Raw genomic sequence first — 5,913 nt, 5'->3', positions numbered from 1 at the left:
TTAGAACAAGAAATTTACACATTGACGTATTCAGATTTAATTGATATTTTGCTTTACTTATATAAATGCGAACTGTATTTATTGTGATTCTTCATCTACAATTCCACAAAGCACAAAACTTGCTTAAATTTAAAATAAATAATGCTTTGGTTATTGCGCAAAGAAGAATCCAGTACCAATGAAAGTACCAAAGCAATCATATAACATATCGCAACTCATGGTTGTAAACAATCAGGCCCTCTACGTAATGATGGTATTGGGCACATCGTAGTATTTGAAGTTAAAAAATGAAAACTTCATATTTATACTCATACAAAATGAACTCTTACATTTGTACAGTAATTGAGTTCATGCTTTCATTCGCAGCTTCAAGATATATATTGTGTCGGATTAAAATAGATGAGAGAACAACAGTATCGCTAAATTATCCCCCGTGCCGTACCAGTTCTAGGAAACGAGTGAACAGTTTGGTTTCGCAAGGTTCATAAAACATGGTATTACACATAGGCTCGTTTCGTATTTTATTAATCGCCTCTTTTATGCAAACCCAATTATCGAAAACGAACGGAGAATTCTATGCTTGTTTTTCTGCGTGAGGGCAGATAATTTATATAATGTTTTCTAAATAAGATATTAAATTATCGTTCCAACAGAATTCAGAAATTACATATCTTAGCAGTTATACACATCATCTTGAAAATGAACAAAAAAGAGGAGGAATAGTCTATTTATGTGTCACTATTTAAGCACCCAGCCATTTAAGCACGATGTAAACAATGTCATTTAACCCTCAATTAGTCAATTAGTATAGTTAACCTGCAGTATACTGTATCTCTTCTCGTTTAAACAAGGATTGATCCCTTGTGAGTTGTTGGTGAGACATGTCAATCAATATCTGGAAGTTAGGGATTAGCCTTAGTCACAATGAATTAACATTCCACACAATACATTATCCATCATTATGCCTTTGATAAGAAAGTGAGAAAGATTACTAAACACTGAATGATACATAACGGGCCATGTCTGCATTATACATTTTATTTATGTGTCACATGTTGTATGTGTACACATAAGACATTAAAAAACCTTGCGTAAATGCATACAACATCAGGCCATAAAAGGCCGATGAGACACAATGGACAATGAAAAACATTATTTATGTAAAAGAATTATAAGTTATAGGTTTGCAAAACCCCGATAAAAATGAGTTTTAAGTAAGTCAATGTTGCCTACGTGCAAACATTTTTTAGATAAGTGCGGCAAGAGGTTTTATATACGTGTTATAGTTCATTAGGAACACTGTCTGGTCCACAGGTGAAAATGAAATAAATATAGGAGTAGATTTTATAATTCTCGACCATAAATCATATCTTAAGGCAGAATAAAATGGACAGTTAATGAGAAAATGTATCTTCTACAGCTTTATCATTACATAATTTACAAATTCTATCCTGTAAAGGCGTGATAGGTTTGGCAAATCTACCAATTTCAACTTGTAAGGGTAATGTGCCGCAGCGTAACTTGCTTAGGATACTAGGATGAGACCTGTTCATGATACATTCTGTTCATGTTCATTGCTAACAGTATGGAATATGATGCCACTTTTGGAGCAAATCACTAATATTTTGATTTCAACTAATTAGAATATTGTATTCTAAATGAACTGGCATCATTTAAAACATAATTTGATTCTTAAATAAGCAAGATAACTGGCAAAATGCCTGTCGAAACATTATAAAATCAACAAGCACGGCATTCTTTTTAAGGATAATTCTGAACTTTCAAAAATGAATATTGGCTCAAGGTTTTCTTCACATACATACAATCATCATCAACAACACGGTTAGTGAGTTGGTTGAAGCAGACACTGGAGCTACAATGTAATAGGAGAAGGCCTCGTAAGTGTGTCACTTGTGCCTAATCCATTTGGTTTTCCGAAATAAAATATGTTTAAATCAATACCGCAGCTGGTAGTTTAATTTGTGAAAAATAGCAGGACATTCAGCTGTCGGGTCTATGGGTCAGTGGGTGATTGACGATTTGTGATGGCGCCAGCTGGGGTAGGAGACGACACACTTTCCAAATTATTTCTCAACCTTATCTGATGCTAATTCAACAAGAAACACAGAGACACATAATTTTTGATAGAGGCTACTTGTTATACTATATTGTTGATTAAAATATGTAAAACTATGTATCTCTGGCTGTCTTGTCATCCCTTCATTCAGTAAAGTGGACTGTTCCAACTACACACATTACCTAATTATAAATCTCATCCAGGCATGGCATACCCACATCACCTAATTGTATTTTGGTACCTTGTGGGGAGAAATTAGGCGATCTGGGAGGACACCGTTATATCATCTAACATGGCCAACTCTGCTCTTAAGTAAACAAGAACCTAATCATTGAGGGGTCCTTTATCATCCATATTTGACTGCTTATAAAAATCTTATATCTCTCCTCACAGCTGGTTATTATATATTTTTGCTGCTGAATGTTCGAAACAGAGTGATTGAGTTGGTACAACACATGTATACGGTTCCATTTTAAATGACTGCAGCGCTCCATTATGAAAACAAGTTGTTTTAACGCCGCTCTCAGCAGTATTCCAGTGATATATGACGGCGGTCTGTTGTACATGAAATAAATGCAAATTGAATCTTGAATCTTGAAAGTTGCAGCTTTTCCGCAAATCAGTATGACATGCAGTATACAGTATATCAACTGCAATTTACTCTATACAACATGCAGTATACAGTGTGTCGCGAGCTCCGCGCTGGGCTGGAGCACACATTTCCTGCCCCTCTCCCTTCGGCAAACACCTCATGGGGGGTGTAACGAGGTCACAGGTCAGGCGTGCAATCGTCAGTTGTCTGATACGGTCAAGAGTAAGATCTTCCGGACTATCACTGCACTAGAGGAATGTGGATCGTTGATGAGGTACAACGTGTTTGAAACTGGGAGTTGAACACAAACACTTATAGAGAAGAGCTCACCATAAAACGTTATGGACTCGCGGACGGACTTGTGTTTTCAGTTCAAGACGTACATGTATCAAGTTGAACTTCTACGACAGCTATAACTTGGTTACCGCTTCCTAACTGTAACATTAACTGAACATTACACCTTTTATACATATTTGTGATGGGGCGACAATGCAACAACGAGACATATTTTGACATTGAAAAATGTCGCGTTACGGCATTGTCGCCCTTTTGTAAAATATAGAAAAAGATTATTCAAAGATCGACAATGCGACAACGCGACAGTGCGACAAATTGCCAAAATATCGCGTTGTCGAATTGTCTTGCTTTGGTTAATTTCGACACATTTTGCTTGTTTTTGTAAAGGCGTCAATTCAGCAATACGACAACGCGACAATGTCCCTTCCAAGATTCCATAGTGATCCGTGCAAATAAAACTGAGTTATGAAATAGAAGTTTAACATGCCAGTTAAAAGATAAAGTGTATAAATGCGCTGATGAGTTCATCTGCATGCCGAGTCTATACGCTGTGATGAACAATAATGCTCTGAGCCAATACATTTTGTCAAATGTATGACATGTATTACCTGTAGGAAAATATTGCTTATACTAGTCCATGTTTTTGACGGACAATATAATTTACATGCTCGGTAATAGTGAGGACGGGCATCATTGTGTGTTTCCGTACTCACTTTTCGCGAACACCCGTTGGATGGCCTGAACCACTTCGTATTTTTATCCCACATCAGTCTGATACACCGTGATATAACTAAAATACTGTTCAAAGTGGTGTTTAATGCGATCACCGTAGTGTGTTACTGCAACTGTCCAAATTTTGTGTAGTGATGTTATGTAATATGTAAAATAAAGCATATTCAATTATCCAATTGATTTGATTAGAATATACTTGCGTCTTTGTATTTTATTAACGCCCAAAACCGTATTTGTTAAACACATATAATAACAGATCATATACACGCATTGTGCCTTGACTTACTATTAGCTTTAATAGGCCATTCCGGAATAAAATAGTTCCCCCCAAAGCGAGGAACATCTGTTTTAGTTTGTTTACAAGAAATGTATTCAAAAAAAAAACCTCATTAGATGAGAAGGTCCATTAAGAACTACCTCAGTAAGTCAATCACAAGGACAGAGCGTTGTAATACATTTACATCAAGTACAAAATGGCCGACACGATAAACGTGACGGGAGATATTTCCGAAGTTGTTAATTAACCTGTGATGATTTCAGACCTTTGTCATCACTGATCAATTGGCCGATCATTGAAAGGTGATTGTAAAGATGTGTCAAATAGATACTAAGGTAAATTCATAGATTGCTGTAGATTGTCACTACGATAGTTTGGATTTTTGGGTTGTTTTTTTTCTCTAGGATGGGTATCCTTGAACGGCATGCAACCAAACTCTATGACTTATCCCAGAGTATGCTAAGACGCTACGTTCAAAATTAAAGGGTCTAAATGATGAAAAACAACGCTTCTGTATGAATTCTTACTCGGGAATTCCCAGGGTTTTCCCCAGGAATGTGGAAGTAGTCAGTGTTTACGTAATTTCAAGAATACATTCACCTGATAAACGTCATGTGACCCACCTCTCGTCCCATGGAAAAGCCGTATATCGTGTAAACTTCACATTACAAAATTAGTTACTGTTATAACCAAATGAAACACAACCCATTATCCGATAGAGGTAACTGTGCATAGCGGAGGGATATGTTATCTCAATAAACTTGGTAGCATGGTTTGGTTTGACTTCTTGGCACGTGTCTGAATTCCATTAACATGTTACATATCCTAAAACTGACTTATCAGCAAATCTTGCTGCACTGCGCGCGACAGATACTAGAGCAAGGCATGCCAGAAATACGAAACCTAATGCTTCCGAAAAGAAGCCTTGGGTATCACGTGCGTCGGTGGACCAGCGCCATCTGATTGGCCGTTAACAGTTGTACAAGGCGGAGCAAAAAGCATCGTTTTTCCGTCCATTTTACGCTTGAAAAACTCGACGCTTTTTCGGACACTTTCTAGACGCTAACCAATTAATCAGTTTTAATGAATTTTTAGTCGTTTTTCCGTCCAATGACCATATACGGAAAAAAACGTCGTTTTCGTGTTTGCAGTGCATGCTGAGATGTCAAATTCAAGCTTTGAGGCAGCCATTGAAAGGGAACAGTCATTAATTGTTCCATTCTTTTTTTCCAAAAAAGTTGGCCCAATCTTTTTTGGCCCAGTTTGTTTTGGCATGAATTTCTTAAAAGTATTTAACACAATTTAACATAATCATGTGTATAACAGACATAATAGGTTTTGCTTTATTTGCACCTCTTTTGAGGTTACTATTATTTTAATCTATCTTTATTGTTTTTTATAATTTGATTTCAAAATGCAGTGGGAATTTATCTTATTTTGTAACTATAGAACATTTACAGTCGTTAGAAAATCCACAAGCATCCCAGTTGACACTGAATAATATAATAACAAATGTATATATAACGATATATACTGATTTGGGGGTTTTCATAGACAATATTGCCTATTATTTTGATTAATTACATTTCCAAATGAAACTATTTCATTAAGAATAACATATTCTAATATGTTGATGGCAAAACAATAGTGATATGCACCAAAAGTAGTCCCATATTCTATACAATTAGCACGGAAGAGATATTTTCATGTTTTAGCGGCCATCTTGGCGGCCATCTTGAATATTTTAAAATGCCCAAAGATGACAGAGTGTCATCAGTCAATTTCATAACCTAGAATGTGTACTTAAACAAATCCAGCAATAAAAAAAACTTTATCCCCCAATTCTTGGATTTTGTCCTCTCTGCCGGACTATTATACATGATACTGTTGACATTGATTCATCTACAGTGGTAAAGTTCGTAATAGTTTTTCATAAGA

The sequence above is a fragment of the Haliotis cracherodii genome, unplaced genomic scaffold, assembly GCF_022045235.1.
Source record: "Haliotis cracherodii isolate W230 unplaced genomic scaffold, xgHalCrac1.p SCAF_12, whole genome shotgun sequence".
Taxonomy (NCBI): Eukaryota; Metazoa; Mollusca; class Gastropoda; order Lepetellida; family Haliotidae; genus Haliotis; species Haliotis cracherodii.
Note: the sequence above shows the minus strand (reverse complement) of the source record.